Raw genomic sequence first — 19568 nt, 5'->3', positions numbered from 1 at the left:
ACGATCCTCCCTCTTTTAACCATAGACGTGGAAAATGGCGAGCAAAGTTTGGGCTTCGTCCCTTGCTTTTCACCATGAAATAAAAGTCTTAAGCCTGTAACTCTCCCTGTCCCAAGGGAGGGAGGAAAGGGAGGGGGAATAAGCGGCGTGGGTGTGGGGTGGGTGGGCAGAACCACCGCAGAGAGGAGCTGCGCGAGCCTCCCTCTGCGGGGAGGGTGTGGATCCGAGAGCAAGCCAGAACAGGTCCGCGTCCTCGCGGCCACTGCCGGCGGTGGGAGGGGCGCGGCGGCCTCTCCGCGGGCAGACCCGCGTGCAGATCGGCTGGGAGCTGCCGGCGAGAAACTCCCGTGCATTCGCCGGGAGCTGCTGGATTTCCACGCCCTTCTCCCGCTCCAAGCCAGCTTGAAGGAGCGGTTTCCTCGAAGGAAGGTACAGAACGGATCTGGTGCTGGGAGCGACTCAGGTGTGCCGGGGGTGGGGGGTGGGGGCGGTGGTTAATGTGCTTGTCTTGTTAGCCCCGGGGAGCTCCGCAACTCTTTGAGCGAGACCGAAGGAGGATAATGGGTTTGCTCCAGCGGGATTCAACCCCTGGTGGGTCGGTGATGGTGCGTACTCAGGGCTCCGTCATTGCACAAAGTAGGGTGGTCCGAGGGTCCCCCAGCCTTCGGCCAGTTAGAGACACCCCCTTTCCCAGCCCCGCCCCCTGGTGGCTGAGGCTGGATTCAAGAGGTTCTGGTCGGTCGGACGGAGCAAAGCGGCTCCTCGAATCCTGCTCCCACTTTCTCCTCCTGGTCACGGGTAGGTAGGTTGACTCTCTGTCTTTTCTCCAGCCTCCCTTACCTGCATCTCTTGCTACCCTTTGGAGAGGATTCCAGACCCTCCTGGAGATTCCAGCCTCACCCGGGTGGGGGCTGCGAAGTCCAGCTGGGTTTGAGGGTCAGTCCTGGCGTGACTCTTCCCTGCCCCCTACCATCTCTTGGGTCGTAGGGCGCCAACACCGCCGCCCCACTGTCTTGCTCCCACTCTCAAGGGACGATTACACATGCCGGTGGGGTTTGAGACGCGCCGTCAGCTTGAAAAGGGAGATTTTGGACACCTGGGTTGGTGGGGCGGGGGTGGGGGACGAGAAACCCGGGAGGGTTAGGGGCTCCACCTCCCCAGACCACCGAGGGGATGAGGGGGCAGGTCGGGGGCGTGGTTGCCATGGCTCCCTGGTAGCGGAGCTGGGGGAGCTAGAGATGCCAGTCACGGATGGCCCCTTCTTCCTCTTTGTGCCTCTCTCCCTCCCTCCTTTTTTTGAGTGAGTGTGCGCGTGGGGGTTGGGGGGAGCGGGGAGAAAGTGATTAATCTGGAGAGCTGGGACTGGAGCCGGGAGGCTGGGGAACGCCAGCCAGCCCCTTCATTCCCACTCTTGCTCACCGCGAGCCTCACTTTCTCAGCCGGGGGCCGGACTGAGGAATTCCTGCGAAAAGCCAGGGGCTGAAGAAGCCGCCACCGCGAGGGCTCAGGTACCCACACCCCGAGTGGCATCCTTGGGTGGTCAGGCTGTCAGCCGGAGGGCGGGCGGCGAAGGGGTAGTAGGTGAGCTACTGAAGGCAGGTGTGTAGTGACAGCAGGGCGACAAGGCGCGGAGGAAGACTCGGGTTCAGCCAAACGCGAGTGGCGCCGGGGTTCAGCTCCGCCGGGGTTGGGGGGGGGGGGGGCGGCTCCCAGAGAGTCCCCAGAGCTGGCAAGTGGTGCCAGGGCATGCGCGTGCGCGGTGGCGCGCTCACGGAACGCCCGAGGTGGGGGGCGCGTTTGCGCGTGCGCGCGGAGGTGGGCAACTGGTGAGCCACCTGGGCTCGGGCAAGGCAGAGTGTCTCGCTGCGCTGACGTGGGCTCGTAGCTCTGAGATGTGTGGTTCTGGGCGAGTCGTTTACCCCGTGCCTCAGTTTCCCCTTTTAAATAATAGGGATGGTATCAATACCTTCCTTTCGGGTTTTTGAGCAAGTAGAGTGAGATCATTCCGGTAAACAGTTTAGCTCAGCGTCTGATGCGTAATCAACACTAAAGTTATGGTTGCTGACCCCGTTTCTGTTATTATAAATTAATCCTCAATTGAAGTAGATCAGGCGTCTTCTCTTTTCTCTGCATTTTTACTGAAGGCGAAATACTGATTTCTAATTTTGGAGACCATCGATTGACATTAGTATTACTGTCCAGTCCATCTTCTACAAAGCTTTGATTTCCAGCAGATTGGAAGACATAAATTAACCAACTGGATGGAGAAAGAAGCTTAGAAAGCTGTTTAGGGAAACTTTTAGTAACAAGAGAACGAAAAATTGTTGACTTCCCTGCTTTGTGTGTAAAAATGTTTCCTCTGTCATCTGCTAATGTTGCAGTTGGCTTTGTCTTAATTTCATTATTTTTAGGATGGATCACCCTGTGACTTTCAAAATTTAACTTGGTTCTAGAGTCTAGTGTATAATGGGGATTTCTATTTTATGGCCTTAAGTATTGCTGTGGATTTCCCTCCAATAATGGCAGAGCACATAGTGTATAACCATTTCTCACAAACTCTTGAATATTGTCAGTGAATAAATGGAGACAAACGGTTATTTCTGGGCAGGTAAGAGTACTGGCTACCACAGTTCATGAAAATCTCTTTCCAGAAGTGTTTCTACTCTTCACTGCAGAAGTTCGGGACTGTGATGATTAATGTATGTTTTCCAGATTGTTCTGTGTTGCACCTAATGGGTCCTTTTCTTTAAAGATAAGGCTATGGATGTTTATTACTGCTCTTGGTTGTATAGGTGCTCCAACATACCCAGTAATGAGGAAGTTATATGTCCTCTTTACCTAATTACAGGTCTGCTAGAATTTGATATTGCACATACTATATTTATTACCTTAAAGTGAATCCATCTCCTTAAATGAACTAGTATTAAATTCATTTAAAAATTAGTTGCTTTTTAGAATATTGGCATATTTTGATGGCTCTCAAGCAAGTGAAACCAGACAGATGTCACCATCACAAAGCTTCTTATGACTTTTACAAAATAGAACTCACCTAGGAAAATATTTGCTGGATTGGAGCTTGGTTTTTATAATTAGCTTCTGAAATCTTTGAAGATTGAAGATTGTTTGACCCAAATTTGCTTTTCAAAATATTTTAGACAGACTCATTTTTTTATGGGGAAATTTAAGTAAAAGTAATGATTTAAGGCAGATTTCAGATTCTACTAATTTTTATCTAATAAAAGAAAATTAAGTCATAGAACGTGGCTAATGGCATTAGATTTGAAGAAATGAATGTCAGGAAGCCCTGTATTAGTTCATATAGTAGAGTATTGCTTCAAGTTTGACTTTTGCAAGACAACCAATGCCCTCTTCTTCATAGTGAATATGTCATCTTTAAAGGGTACCTTGAGGAATTACTGTGACAGCTTGCCTGAAATTCATGTGATCATTTACATATTCTTTCCCAGGAGCATTGGCATTAAATGTTCCATTTATTGGAAATTATTTTGCCCTTTGATTTATGACAGCCAGCAGTGCCATAGTGTCTAATATATTTTAGAAACAAAATTTAGCTTTTTACTATTTTATATTTTCCCTAAAAAAAAAAAAAAAAAAAAGTCTAAAAAGTCAATCTTAGATTTTGCACCTGGAAAGCTGAAGTTAGGCTGAAGACAAAGGGTAACAGTAAAAAACCATGACAAATCCAGATTTGGGGAGCTAATTGACGTGCTAAGGTATAATCTAGAGAAACAACGTATCTCTGTACCAAGGATATTTTCAGTGATGTACTGTATTATTTGATTCAATCAGTGTTCCTTGTTATTTTTTCAAAACGAGACCAAGAATACTGTATTTTCAATTATGAGCATTTTGATTACAGCTTCATTCTAACTAACTGATTCAGTCTTTAGAGAATGCAATTATTATGGTGATTTACATACAATATGCTAAGTTAACACAGCTAATGAGTGAAAGCATAATATTCTTCCTATTCATTCTTGGAAAAATATTGTGCTAAGCATTCTTTCAAAGAAAAGATTACATTATTCTCCAGCATTTATGTCTACCTACAGGTAAATTTTGGCACTGAGCCATTTTCTCTGCTTTTAAAATGGAATCTCTCACATTTTGGAGATCCTGTGCCTCTCCCCACTTTTGCGGGGGAGGAGGCTGGGGAATGGAAACAATCCTCAGTTTAATTAGCTATGGTGATTTCTCCTTTCTCTGCATCTTTGTTGGGGGAAAGATTCTGTATTTTCTAATTTTGGAGGCTGGTTAACACCTTAAACATTACTAATTACTGCAGTTTATTTTATGTGTGTCGCAATAGTGTAGTTGGTTAATTATAGCTTTCTCATTAGCACCATGTAGAGAATAATGAATTAACACATCCCTTTGATCAAAAGAATATCTAAGTTTATCTTCTGAGAATAAAAGTGTTATTGTGTTACTGAAAGTCACTATAATTTTCCCAAGAAACAAATTGGTTGGAATTCTCTAGCACTGGAATAAGAAGCTTGATGAATGAGGGAGTGGAGCAGCGGTTGCTTGGCAACCTAACATTATTCTGCAATTTCTCCTGGTATATTTATCCAGTAAACTAGAAAATTCTGTTTTGTTAACGAATGTTTTTAGTCAGTGCACAAATAGACCATAACTAATTGAGATTTTATGTATTGTGGATTAAAAAAATGGTCTTGCTTACCTTCCCATTGTGTTTAGATAATAAAAGTACAAAAAGAATATTGTTTTCAGTTTTTAAATTTTTTTCTGTAAAAATTTTTACTTAATTTTCACATTAGTTTATTACTACCAAAAATTGCAACTTGTTTACCTCTTTGGAAATCACATTAGGCGTATGTGTGTGTGTGTTTGTGTGTGTGTGTACATGTGTGTTACAGTTGTGTTTGTGTACAATTTTTCAGTAAGAATCAGAAATAAATTTTGAACTGTGGTGAATTCTTCAGAAGTTGTGATTTGCTGGTTGAGATGATAATTTGGTAAATTTAGGGAGGCATAAACATTCAATCCAAGTGATTCCAGGAGTTGATAAGAATAGTAAATGTGCTGAATGGCTAATACATAAATGCAGTCTGTTCTTTGACCAGGGATTTTTTTTTTCCTGGTGGTCTTATTACATTCCCTCTTCAGACGTCTGAGTACATCTCATTTCCTCTATAGTTGTGAAGTAGAAGCTTAGTAAAGCCAGGCATTGCCCATCTTCCAATCCACCTCTCCCTAATTCCAGGGACGACAGTGTACCAATTTCCTGTTTAACCTATGAAGTTTAGTCTGCATCACAATTCCCTTATCAGATGGCAGAATCTTTTTGAGGCCACATGCTTCATTTTACTTATCTTTTAAACACTACAGGTTCTGTCACAATGGGAAGCAAACAGGGTGTGGTAGTTATTACATAAATATCATGGCTACAAGAGTCAGGCTGCCAGGGTTCCCAATCCAGTTCTGTTAATTCCTCAATGTGTGGTCCTGAGCAAGTCATTTTAACCTCCCTGAAACTGATTTCGTCTATGGAGATGTGGCGTACTATCTATACCCGAACCAGTCAGTCCTAAAGGAAATCAACTCTGAATATTCATTGGAAGGACTGTTGCTGAAGCTGAAACTCCAATACTTTGGCCACATGATGCGAAAGGCCAACTCATGGGAAAAGACCCTGATGCTAGGAAGGCAAAAGGAGAAGGGGGTGGCAGAGAATGAGATGGTTAGATGGCCTCACTGACTCAGTGGACACGAAACTGAACAACCTCAGGAGACAGTGGAGGACAGAGGAGCCTGGCATGCACAGATTTGGACATGGCTTAGTGACTGAAAAACAACAACAAATCCGTACCCAGCTCATGTGTGTTATTATGAGCGTTATATGCAGCAATCTATGTAGACAACTTACTAGAATGCATTAAGCACTCAATAAATTCTCGCTTTTTTATTATAATAATTTTTATTCCATGCTCAGTGTGTGAATGGATAAAAGATAGACATGAGTGTGTCTATGTATATGAATAAGTGTGAACTTATTGATGGCTCAGCTGGTAAAGAATCTCTCAAACTCGGGAGACCTGAGTTTGATCCCTGGATTGGGAAGATCCCCTGGAAGAAGGTATGGCAACCCACTCTAGTATTCTTGCCTGGAGAATCCCCGTGGACAGAGGAGCCTGGCGGGCAAAGAGTCAGACATAACTGAGCTACTCAGCACAGCACGGCGCAGCACATCATGTTACTACTAAAATCATGGAACATTGTTGATACCTACATCAATTAGATGTACATATGCAGGTAGTGATAGTTTCACATGTTTGACAAATCCTGGGTAGTAGTTTTCAGGCTTGACTGAAATGAGAATCATCTAGAGAACTTTTTAAAAACTGCCAACCCAGAAAAATTAAGTAAGAATTCTTGGAAGTGGTGAACAGGCATGTGGATTTTTTAAAAACTCCGGTGAAATAGTAATGTCAGAGTTGAGAACCACCGCCTTAGATTTGGGGAGGTCTTCTATAACATTGTGCTGGCCTGAGGCATTGACTTACAGTTACCTTGGCATCATGAAAGAGGTTGGAGAAGAAGAAAAGCTCTGACAAACCTCTGAGGTTTTTCTTACTAATCCCTTTGGTTTATACAGCACTTTATTCTCCAAAGAGCTCAAATGTGCTTTTCATTTACTATGTATTATTTCATTTTTCAGCCAAGTGTCCCTGTGAAGATGGTAGGAAAAAGTCATTATCCTGATTTTGTGGATGAATGGAGAGGGCCATGCAGAAACTACGTGATTTGATTAGATTCATATATTTAGAACAATCCTAGATATCAAGATTCATGTCACTTTTGGGTTCCAGATAGTTCTCAGCTTTTGCAATGAGATTTCAAATGAGGGAGAGAAAGTTATTGCTTTTAGATTAATTAATTGTGTAGGAAAGAGTTGTATAGATGAGAATTTCTATGTTTCTTGATATAATTCTGCATTATAAGGAAAAGCAGATTTTTTTTTTTTTTTAAGAGGCACTGTAGTCTATTTTAGATCCAGCCCTATGTCCCTTGGACTGAACCCAGCCTACATATGTGTTTTCTTTGGCCTAAGACATATTTAGAAAATACTTAAGCCAATATTTTAAAGCCAGGGATTTCACATAAAATTCGTATTTCTGACTTATCTTGAGAAACATGATGATCTTGCAGTATTGGACTTGAATGCCCTAGTAGCAGAGTACCATCCCCTAGAACAGGGTAGCATGTTCCCTTGGCAGTGTTAAAGGACCCAGAGTTTTTTTTTAATCTCCTCTGGGTAAAAGTTGGCACTCTCTTGCTTTCACTTGATTTTTTTTTCTTGTATATAAGTGGTACCCAAATGGGGCAATTGAAGGGAGTTTAAAGAAGAGACCAACCACATCTTTTGGGGCAGAGTTGAGGCCAGCCAACAAGGAAGGCTGCTGAGGCAACCCTGGGCTCTCACTGCCCTTAGTCTAGAGGGATGACAGGAGAAAGAAGTCACTGAAAGACGTGGGCCATAGCTCTGGGGAAGGTTGCCGACAGAACCTGTGGTTTTAGAGAAACATAGCCATTGTCAAGTCACAGGACACTGGTCTTCTCCTACCCCAAGATCTCCTGCTTCCTCCCAGTGGCCGTACCCATCAGCAATCAGAGGACAAAGGATCTGCTGCAGTTGGTTCCCTCTGCACAGAGCAGCCTGGAGGAAGGTGGAGAATAAATATGAATCTGGAGAGCTACTGAAGAATATCCAGCACACCCTGAAGGCTTCACATTTATAGAACCTGTATAAGGGGGGAGAAGAAAACCCGAACTGCCAAAAGCGGGACAAAAGGGAGAATCCTGAAATCTGCATTCAAGGCCATCATTTTCTCTTCCCCTTTGTTATTCCTTCCTCTGATCTTCCTTCTTTGCCCCAGGTGGGCATGCTTATGGCCAGAAGTGGGTTTCAGCTGAAGCTTCAAACTTCAAAACCAACTTACCCTTTCCCTTGAATTATCTCTGTCTTCCAAGAGAAAGCTGTAAAGCACAGTGACTAATGCAAAGAATGGATTCTAGCTTTTTTGGTAACAGGTTTGCATTTTTAACAGAGGTTCCTCTCTAACAAAAGCTTTTGCTGTAAGTCGTGATTTTAACTCTAGGGATTATAGATGTGCCCAAGAAGTGGAGATACCCTCAGATAATACTCTGATAGCCTAAAGTCATTGTGACCTGGATATTTGGATCTCTGAAGGGCTTCCTCTCTGTGATGCAGTGTTATCAGGATAAAGAAGATGAGGAACTAGATAAGGGGTATATTGGTAGCATCCTGATATGAGAAATTTGTATTTACCCTGGCTAAGGAACATATTTCCAAAGTAATAGAAAGTAAATTGGTGAGAAAATTTTGGAGATTTTTAATGATTTGTTGCTATTAGAGCCGACTGTGAATTTAGTTTGTTACTGTGTAGAAGACTACTAAAGAAAGTGATATGACAGGATATCAGCTTACTATGGGATGTCTTACATATTGATGTGTTCAAAGAAAAACACATCTCCTGTGCAAAGGTTCAAGGGGAAGACAAGTATTGACCTTTTCTGAGACCCTTGACATTCAACACAGCATTTACATTCATTTAGAAGATTACTGCTGCATATTTCTATTTAAAAAAATCATTATTTGAGTACTTTAAGGTTTTGACAGAATTTTCCCATATCTAATTTGACGTTTTCAATAACGGGGCAGACAAAAAGGGATAGGTTGTTAGTTAGCTCATTTTATAGAGGAAAAAAACTGAAGTAAGGTTGAATAGTGGGCTGGGCAGTGGTGAAGCCAGAATAAAAGTGCAGATACCGTCATATGTAACTAATACACTCTATGGCTTTTAAATTTCTAAAGAAAAGAGAAATATTGTATAACTGATTTGTTTTTAAAAAGCAAATTCAGAGTTAACATATAAGCTGAGGGATGCAATGAGTCTAGGGGAAATACTGAAAAATTCACCAGTTTTCTGTTCAAGGTTGAATATAACCCTACCCAAAGATAAGGAGATTCAATTTTTTTTATAGCTTCCTTAATTCCATTATACATTGACTGATTAAATGATTGATTTATTGGGTATGCTATGAAATATTGACAGTGACCAACATTAAAGGCTTTTATTGAATAACTGCTTTGTGCTAGAGACAGAACTGAAGCTATGCCAGGCAAGCAGTTAAATTACCTGTCCCTTACTAAATGTTTATGATGTATTTTATAATCTCTGCATCAGTGTTTTGAAGAAGTTACTGTTATGATAATATTCATTTAATGCTGAGTGTCACAGACATAGGGTGTCCTTGTCCAGGGTCACACAACATGACTTGGAAGTGGCTAAGCCAGTACTCCAACTCAAAAGTATCTAATCTCCAGCCTCAAGCTTTTAACTACTACACTGTGCTGCCTTTGAGTCCAGCAGACCCCTCAACACCCCATCTTAGTCAAGACTACTGTAACAAAGTACCGCAGAAGGGGAGGTTTGTAAGCAGTAGAAATTTGTTTCTCACAGTTCTGGGGACTGGAAGCCTGATATCAGGATTCCAGCATGGTCTGGTTCTCATGAAAGCCTTCTTCTGATTTGCAGACTGCTGACTTCTCATTATACCTTCCTGGTGAGAATGAAAAAAAGAGTTCAAGACTTCTCCAGTATCCCTTTTATAAGGGGACTAATCACATTCATGAGGGCCCCACCCTCATGATCTAATTCCCTTGCAAATGCAACACCTCCAAATAGCTTTTCATTGAGATTAGGGTTTCAACATATGAATTTGGAAGAGACACACATTCAGTTCATTACATAGCCATTCTCTTCACTCTTGGACTTCATTTCCCACCTGGGCAATGCCCATGGTACCGGCACCCTGGGATAAGCAGGATTCTCTAACTATGGTCTTTGTCAAGGGCCATCCAGATTTGCCTCTTCTGTGTATTATTTTGTCATATGGAAAGTATATAATTAAGGGCTCCTCCTAAAGTATTATATGATATTGAATGCTAATCCTCAGAGTGGTGGCATTTAAAAAGAAGATTTAAAATTCTTGTTGCCAAGATTTGCTATGAGACACTCCCATGTGGGTGAGACACTCTTATGTGGGAGATACATTGGGAGAGAAAGACATTTGTGTTTTCTGCAAAATCATGTCATAAAAGTGTCTGATGTCTGAGTCCTCTTAAACAGTGTCCTGGGCACCAGTATATGTAAAAATCAACCTTTACCCTCACCAAAGCTTTTGCTTGCCTTCATTACCATCTTTTATTTCTTGGCAGAAATGTTTCTGATACTCTGTAATCTCAATATGCATAGATTTCCCTCACATCTGGGTATTATATGTAACCAATTGCATTACATGGTTGGCATTTCCACAAAGGTGTATCTGCCACTCCAGATTAAGATAGACATAGTTGGCAATGGCAGATGCCATATCCCAGGCTGGCTGTTTTTGAAAATGACACCTATCATAATGGTGGCACTGTCTTTATTAGCAGCTGTCAATTAAGATAAGGCTTTGGAGGGAAAAATCAACCCTATTCTAGGCATGGTCAATATATTTGGGAATTTTGAGAGGTATTTGATTTTTGGGGTATGTGGTATTTAGAAAAATGTTAATTTTTTAATATGCAAAATATAAATAGCATTCTCGAACACTGACTCCAAAAGACTTTTTTATGTAATAGATAGTGGGAGAAATGTGTTTGCTTTCTGCTTTGTCTAGACAGTAGATCCCATTTCCTTGGACTATATGGAATGAATTTGCTATAAGGCTTTTGTTTGATCCATGACTGCTTCTTTAGAGTTTAACACTTGGCTCCTTAACAAATGCGTTTATTTTTGTATTATAAATTCAGAGACTTTGTAAACTTGTTCTGTACAATGCATCTAATGACACAGTGGGGAAATAATTTATTCAATTAAAATACTTAAGGCATTGTTCAGTGGCAAAGAATTGAAAACATTATCCTTGGTGGCAAGTAAAGAAAGAAAAACAATAATAATTTTACCATCTATAGACTGCACCAGAAGGAATAATAGACTGTTTGGGTTGTTCATTATTGTTCACTAATTTGAGACATATAGTATTTTCCGGAAAGGAGATCTGAGTGAATGGGTAAACATAGAAAGCCAGAATAAAGGTGTTTAAATTTGACCTTGACCCTGCTTCACATTGTGATCTCCAGCAACTTTCCGTGGAGCTAAATTTCAAAGGGTCTCAAGAGACCTTTTTCCATGCATACAAGTTTCTGCATGTAATTGATTTGGGCTGAATAGATTCTGAACACAATTGATTTGCTTGAAATAATGCTAAAGGACCAGGAATGAGCAATTCAGGTGCATCTCATGTGAATCAAGTTCAAATAAATTGGATTTGACCTTAATTACTATCCCCTCAAAAAAGGAATGACAGTCGTCAGGGTGAATACCATCCAATTATATATAAAAATTGATATGAGTTGTTTGAATTGGAAATTGACCTCCGTACACAAAACCTTTTGAAAACTTGGTTTCTACCTTCTATTTTCCTGTCTCACCAGCTGTAAACTGAGGATAAAAGCATTAACGCACCCTCCCAGTGGCAGTTAGAGGATTAATGAGCTAATATTTGTAAAGTGCTTTGAAGATAGAAGTGCCAGCTATTATTATTACTAATAAACCATTTTTCTCCAGTGTAATTTTGGACAGCAGCCATTAAAAACCCATTACTGTATTTAACAGTAAAACAATCTGCTACAGCCTAGTATTTACTGCCTCAATTGAGCATGCATTCCACTTCCTTTGCCCCTCCAAATTCTGAACTGATGAGGAGGGACAGGAAGGTGTTTGTCATCATTTCCCAAGTTCATTTCAATAATGGGGTTTAACAGACTGGATGCTTCTGGAGTAGACTCCTTTGATTTTCTCCTCCAAAAACGAGAATGTGTTCTTAATGGGAGGATAATTTGGCTGCACATTTGGTTCTGTGTCCTATGAAAGGAATGGAAGCCCTATTCTTGATTTTTATTTAGCTGGATTTGCAATGCTTTTAGTATGTTTGAAGATTGCATCCCAATATGTTCTTGGTTCTTTAAAACTGGTTCCATAAATGAAACAAGATGATGTGGGTGGCTGTAAGTGTATACGTGCATGGGGTGAGCAGAAAGGTGTGCACTGTTCACAACTCAGTCTAAAACTGAAGTGGAAGGAAGACTGAAGTAATTATGCAGCTACTCCAAGTACATACATATTTAAAAGATAAAATTGGAGGAGTAATTTTTATTCTGTAATTAATGTATGCTATTAAATCCTTTCAATCCCAATTTATTTTGACCTGTGTAGATGTCCTAAAATATTGAATGATGCATTCAGTATTTAATGGTATTAAATACTCATTTTATCCATACTGTTTTACTACTGCAAATATAGATCAATGACTATAGTGATACGTATTCATTTAGAGTTTACTTATAGCTACCTCCAGTATTTAAATCCTAGGCTAGTATCTAAAAACTGAAAAAAAAAAAAAAAAGCATCATAGCAACCTAAATCTTTGCAAAGATTCACCAACTGCAAAAATTTTATTATGGAAATACCTGCCTTATTCAGTGACTGTTTACTTTTAATTTAGAACTATCTCAATAAGTTCAACTGTTTTATTTTAGTGGATGACAAAGTGTAAACTGCAGTTTAGAACAGATGAAGGAAATGTTGCAGATTCGTTCACAGACAAAAGAATTCACAGCTAACAATCTCTTCACCAAGGGAGGATAGAAAGATTAGAAAAAGACAAGTCAGAGATTATGGGTATATGGCTGGTCCTGAGTCAGTAAGAAACCACAATACAGTTTGAGATAAAACAGAGAAACATTTTTATGTATCAACTATGGGAGTAGAGATCGTTTATCTGAAAATCATCCAAAACCCTCTTAACTAATGATATAGCTGCTTAAGAATGTTAAATATAAAACAGCAATGATAAAACCTCCAAACCTTTTACAAGATATTCTTCTAGAAGCAGTGCACTGGTAACTATCCAAGGTACTGTTGTTTGCAGATAAGATTTCATATCATCCACTGCAAGGGAATCATGGTGCATTTTTGTATACTATTACTATCACTTAGGGAAACTGTGATTTGTAAGTACCATCACCATTCCACTGACTTCTGAAATTGAGTTCATGTTATTTTCATCATTTCTTTTTTGAATTGTGTACTGGGAATTCACCATATGTTTAAGAATTCAGCAGATATGTGTTTTGCGTATGAGATTACTGGGGAAATGTGCAAGCTGCTTATTGTTGGGAAGAAAAATACCTGGAGGCTTATGTGTAGCTAAGAAGGGCAATGATGAAAACTGATTCAGAAATGGGATCATGTATTAATAGCAATTTGTAAAATGTGAAGGGCCATTGTCCAGTTTATCTACTGCTACATGGTAAACTAACCCGTAACTTAAACAAGTTAAAATTCCATTCTATGAAATCTCATGATTTTGTGAGTGATTTCTTCAGCTCTGCCGCATCACAGCTGAGGTCACATGGTGATTTTCAGATGGTTGCTAAGCTGGGCTGGTGGCCCCAGGATGGCTTCGCTTGCATGTCTCCTGCTTTGTCCAGTTGCATTGAGCTCAGTTGGTCTCCTTTTCCTTTTCATGTAGCCACATGGCCTCTTCACCAGTCTCTCCAACAGGTTGTTGGACTTTACATGATGGTTCAGGGCTCCAAGAGCTCAACTTAGAAAACTGTCAGTATTGTTAAAGTCCAGCCCTGGAGCAACGCTTCTACTGTAATCCATTGGTCCAAGCTATCAAAGACCAACCCCTTTTCAAAGGGAGGACTCCTCTAACTACATTGCTGGAGGATTCTAGTAGACAGGATAGGAAGAAATTCTGTAAAAAGTCATGCTCGTAACAGAATTATCAATCCTACTGTGACACGGTTTACTCCATACATGATTGATTAGAAAGTGGAAGAAAATGAACAAGTAGAACCACTCTCTGTCCCAAGTGGACACTCCATTCTCTTCCTCATTTCCTAAATATCTTAAGTCTTCCTAAATACCTAAATATCTTCAGCTCAGAAAGAAACCTGACTTTGAGAAGGAAGTATGACATAAGGATGAATGTGGGCTCCATGGAAGCACCTATGGTTTTGTCTGGAGAGAGAGGCTAGAACTGAGAGAAAAGAGGGGTGAGTTGGCCAAGAATAGTTTAGGCTAAAGATTCTTTAGTGGGATGGGCTTTTCTGGTGCTTTTGTCCTCTGATCCACTTACGTTTATCCTTAACTCTTTTCCTTTTATGTTAGAAGTGGTTTGGGTTTGGGAGAACCAGGAGGCTCTTCATCAGAGTCAGAAGGGCCAAGGTGAAACTGGAATGCCAGGAATCAAGGAGACTACTTAGGTTGTGCAAACCTCCAGATTTGAGGAGGGAAAGAAAAGGGCTGCTCCATTTCCTTCTATTTGTCCATTACAGTCACAGATGGAAAAGGAAGCAGGCTTCCTGGCCTGAAATGATGATTATACATTTGGATGCATCCCTCCTTTACCTGTAACTTTCAGAAGCATGACTGTAATGGGAAGGTGCTAACAGGTAGCAAGGACCATTATTCTTATATCTTCTGTCACAGAACGAGAAGCAAGTGAAGAATATACAGCAGGGGAGCTTTCTTGGGATATTTGTTTCTCTTCAGATGGTCACTGAGAGTAGCTAAAGAACAGCTACCACCATGCCTAATGCAGGTTCATTTTGTGTTCTCATTGCTTCTCTATTTTCTCAAAACTTTCCATCATATTCTTCCTTCTATAGCATGTCATTTGTCTCTAAGTGCTTGGAAACCACGCATGCTATTTTTCTTGCACCTGTGAATCCCACCCTTCTGATAAAAGTGAGTTGATGTGTTTCTCCTGAAGTCTTGCTGAAAGGTATTGCACCATATTTTTCATATTTCAAAAATTATTTCAACAGGCAATGTGTAATGTACATAACCCTAAAATGCTGTGCTATGGTGAATTTAATTCTATCCTGGTAATGCTGTGAATTGTCTTTGAATGAAAGACACTGTATAGATATATCATTTAATTTGATACTCATAACAGCTAGTTATTTACACAAGGTATGTATTCATCCTGTTCAGAAAGTTAAGGAAACTCTTTAAACTCATATGTGTGAATGCAGAACTTGGACTCAGGTTGTCTGATTTTGTCTCAAAGGTCTTTTAATGACAAATCATTTGTGACTGATAAAAAGGTTTCCTTATTTAAGAAATACAGATTTTCTGAACAGGTTTCATTTTTCGATGATATAACCTGAAGCCTTATAAATGTTAAGTTCTGCTCTCTTGGATTTGAGGGAAAAAATGAAACAAATGACAGAAATTGGTGGTAGTTGTAAGCTGAGGTTTCTATAATGAGCTTCTATTTTAAAAAATGATTGGGACTGCTGGAACACAAGCAGTCCTAGGTTTCCCTGTAGTTTCTTTTGATATAGCAAAATATATTTTTACTGTAGCTGAGAGTGTCTTTTCTCTCCTCTCCCTTTAGCAATTTGCCATTCTCTGTCCTCTGTATTCTTTCTCTACTTTAAACAACTGTAAAACTTGCTTCAGCTTTCTTCTTGACACACCAAGATTTATTTCTTTATATAAGCCATTCCGGAAAATTCCTTGTTCAGTCTTCTAATCACTAGACCATGGCAACCTTTCTCTCACAGGATTTCTGCCTTTTATTGTCACCCTTCTCCACTAAGACCTAAATGTCACAGTTAAAATCCCCTTTCTCGCTTGTCACTTTTGACCACTATGTCACTTACTTCCTAAAAATTCCCCCCGGCTCCCCACTGCTTTGACCGCCAAGTAACTGTCACACTTGCTTTCCACATCCAGCCGGACTCAGCCTTCATGATTCCCTCTATTTTCCTGTATCCTTAGAGACCCTCTCCTGTTACTGAACAGCTAGCCAGTTCCTGTCTGTCTTCTCAATACATTTCCTGCTCTCCTTTCTTCTTAAAGTTACAGGTCACTCAATAATCTCCAGCTCTAAGACTGTACTCACTGAAATGTAACCATCGTCGCAGTTTTTGTCCTATCTTTGTGCCATCTACCATAATTCACGTACATTTTTAGCTAGCTCATTCTAAAGACAATGACTGAAAATGGAAATTTTATTTCATTGCTATCAGTGAAACACCACCATCAGGGGAAATAATGAAAGGTGCAGACAAATGTAATACAGTGAAAACAACACAAGGTCACTACATTCCAGCAAGATCCTGTTGCCTGCTGAAGGCCTCGGGCTTCATTCAGTCCTGCTCCTTCTTTATGAAATAGGTTGGTAGGTCTGTCCGTCCGGTCCTGTGGCGCCGCGCCCGCCAGCCATGAGCTCCACGCAGTTCAACAAGGGGCCCTGCACGGGCTCTCGGCCGAGGTCAAGGACCGGCTGCAGTCCAAATATGACCCTCAGGAGGAGGTGGAGCTCTGAAGCTGGATTGAGGGACTCACTGGCCTCTCCGTTGGCCTGGACTTCCAGAAGGGTCTGAAGGATGGGATCATATTGTGCACACTCATGAATAAACTGCAGCCAGGCTCAATCCCTAAGATCAGCCGCTCCATGCAGAAGTGGCACCAGCTAGAAAACCTCTCCAGCATCATCAAGGCCATGGTGAGCTGCGGCATGAATCCTGTTGACCTGTTCGAGGCTAACGACCTGTTTGAAAGGGGGAACTTGACTCAGGTGCAGGCGTCTCTTCTTGCCCTGGCTGGGAAGGCCAAGACAGAGGGGCTGCAGAGTGCTGTGGACATTGGCGTCAAATACTCGGAGAGGCAGGAGCGAAACTTTGATGATGCCACCATGAAGGTGGGCCAGTGCGTCATTGGGCTCCAGATGGGCACCAACAAATGTGCCAGCCAGTCCGGCATGACAGCTGACGGCACCAGACGGCATCTGTACGACCCCAAAAACCATATCCTGCCCACCATGGACCACTCGACCGTCAGCCTCCAGATGGGCACAAACAAGTGTGCCAGCCAGGTGGGCATGACGGCTCCAGGGACCTGGCGGCACATTTACGACACAAAGCTGGGGGCAGGCAAATGTGGTAATTCCTCCATGTCCCTGCAGATGGGCTACACACGGGGTGCCCACCAGAGCGGTCAGGTGTTTGGCCTGGGCCGGCAGATATACGACCCCAAGTACTGCCCTCAAGGCTAGTGGCCGATGGGGCTCCGGCAGCTGCTGGAGATGGCCCAGGCCCAGGGGAGCCCTCAGAGTGCCCTCCCTACTACCAGGAGGAGGCAGGCTACTGAGACACCCGTGCGGGCCATCTCCCCACATCATCACCCCATCTGGGTTTTCGGGTCTTACTGTGTTTTTTGTCTTGTTTTTCTACATGTCTGAATGCTGCCAGGTGAGACTCTGGGGGAAAGGGGTGAAGGCCATATCCAGATACATGTGGGGTGGGGGGTCCCCACCAGGGCAGCTCCAAGCATCAGGTTTCCCAGTACTTTTGGCCAAGCTGTTAGGGGGAAGAAGAAACCCAGGCAGGGAGGGGAACTGGCCCCAAGTGGTTCCCAGTTACGTCTTCCCTGCTTCTCTTTTCTCTGCCGATCAGTTTGTGGTTTCTGTACCCACAGAAGTTTCAGGCAGTTTTAATGAAATGAAAATACTTTTTGTTCAGGGGAATGGTGGCGGGGGGTCGGGGGGGGGGGGATGCTGAGAGAAGGTCAGGCCACAGTCCCAAAATACTGTGGGCCTCATGGGTTTCCCTAGGACTCTCAGACCACCAATCCTGGGCCCTCCCAGGGACCCAGTGGGGACACTGAGGCCCAGGCAGGACGTGGAGTTCTGAGTGCTTGAGACAAAGCCAGCCTCCACCCCCCGCACTTGTCCCCACTCCCCCACCAAGTACTGCACAGGGACCCCCACCCAGTCCCCCCAGGGACCAGCCCCTGCCCAGGAGCCCTAGGACCAAGAAATAATGTGAAAATACCAACTGTGGACCAAAGTAAATAAAACCTCTTTTTGAAAAAAAAAAAGAATGGAATAGATTGGTAAAGTTAAAGTGCTGGTAATGATGTATTAGGACCTACTTGAGCCTTTCAGGTTTCTGTAGTCAGAAGGATTAAAAGACAAAGGATGTTCACTTACATCATGCCCAAAGCCACCTTCTAAGATCCTCTCAGTACTGAGAGTACTATTCTAGGACATGCAGCCAAACTTCAGGAGGGTAAAAATATCCCTAAGAAAAATTCATCACAGTCCTGTTCTCTCTTCATTCTGTTTCTGCATTTAGTGTTTATGTGACAATTTAGGAAGTTCTTACTGTGTGGAAATTACAACGTTGAATAGACAGATTCCAAGATGAGTTAGACACAAGTGGTGGCCTGAAGATGCTTACAGTTCAGTTCAGTCGCTCAGTCGTGTCCGACTCTTTGTGACCCCATGAATCACAGCACGCCAGGCCTCCCTGTCCATCACAAACTCCCGGAGTTTACTCAAACTCATGCCCATCGAGTCAGTGATGCCATCCAGCCATCTCATCCTCTGTCATCCCCTTCTCCTCCTGCCCCTAATCCCTCCCAGCATCAGGGTCTTTTCCAATGAGTCAACCCTTCGCATGAGGTGGTCAAAGTATTGGAGTTTCAGCTTCAACATCACTCCTTCCAATGAACACCCAGGACTGATCTCCTTTAGGATGGACTGGTTGGATCTCCTTGCAGTCTAGAGACTCTCAAGAGTCTTCTTCAACACCACAGTTTAAAAGCATCAGCTCTCACATCCATACATGACCACTGGAAAAACCATAGCCTTGACTAGATGGACCTTTGTTGGCAAAGTAATGTCTCTGCTTTTCAATATGCTATGTAGGTTGGTCATAACTTTCCTTCCAAGGAGTAAGTGTCTTTTAATTTCATGGCTGCAATCACCATCTGCAGTGATTTTGGAGCTCAAAAAAATAAAGTCTGACACTGTTTCCACTATTTTCCCATCTATTTGTTGTGAAGTGATGGGACCAGATGCCATGATCTTAGTTTTCTGAATGTTAAGCTTTAAGCCAACTTTTCCACTCTCCTCTTTCACTTTCATCAAGAGGCTTTTTAGTTCCTCTTCACTTTCTGCCATAAGGGTGGTGTCATCTTCATTTCTGAGGTTATTTATATTTCTCCCAGAAACCTTGATTCCAGCTTGTGCTTCTTCCAGCCCAGCGTTTCTCATGATGTACTCTGCACATAAGTTAAATAAGCAGGGTGACAATATACAGCCTTGACGTCCCCCTTTTCCTATTTGGAACCAGTCTGTTGTTCCATGTCCAGTTCTAACTGTTGCTTCCTGACCTGCATACAGGTTTCTCAAGAGGCAGGTCAGGTGGTCTGGTATTCCCATCTCCTTCAGAATTTCCCACAGTTTATTGTGATCCACACAGTCGAAGGCTTTGGCATAGTCAATAAAGCAGAAATAGATGTTTTTCTAGAACTCTGTTTTTTGATGATCCAGCGGATGTTGGCAATTTGATCTCTGGTTCCTCTGCCTTTTCTAAAACCAGCTTGAATATCTGGAGGTTCACGGTTCACGTATTGCTGAAG

General features: G+C 42.3%; 1 protein-coding gene and 1 pseudogene across 11 annotated transcripts in view; both read left to right on the top strand.

The window, feature by feature from the left end:
- Nucleotides 1-206: 206 nt before the first annotated feature.
- CHL1 (cell adhesion molecule L1 like) overlaps nucleotides 207-19568 on the top strand; it is a 221787-nt gene continuing 202425 nt past the window's right edge. For 3 of the 10 annotated variants that reach the window (XM_043886541.1, XM_043886546.1, XM_043886538.1), the window contains exon 1: nucleotides 208-429. The gene's annotated coding sequence lies outside the window, so the exon portion shown is untranslated. Of the gene's footprint in view, nucleotides 464-705; nucleotides 803-1334; nucleotides 1509-19568 lie in introns of those variants that run through there. The other 7 variants (XM_043886545.1, XM_043886540.1, XM_043886547.1 and 4 more) reach the window with 6 other exon arrangements.
- On the top strand, nucleotides 16364-17329 carry LOC122683045 (annotated as a pseudogene). The gene has a single exon (XR_006337597.1). The product of XR_006337597.1 is annotated as a calponin-2-like (transcript).

The sequence above is a fragment of the Cervus elaphus genome, chromosome 24 (genome assembly GCF_910594005.1).
Source record: "Cervus elaphus chromosome 24, mCerEla1.1, whole genome shotgun sequence".
Taxonomy (NCBI): Eukaryota; Metazoa; Chordata; class Mammalia; order Artiodactyla; family Cervidae; genus Cervus; species Cervus elaphus.
Note: the sequence above shows the minus strand (reverse complement) of the source record. Positions and strands in the feature narration are given on the sequence as shown.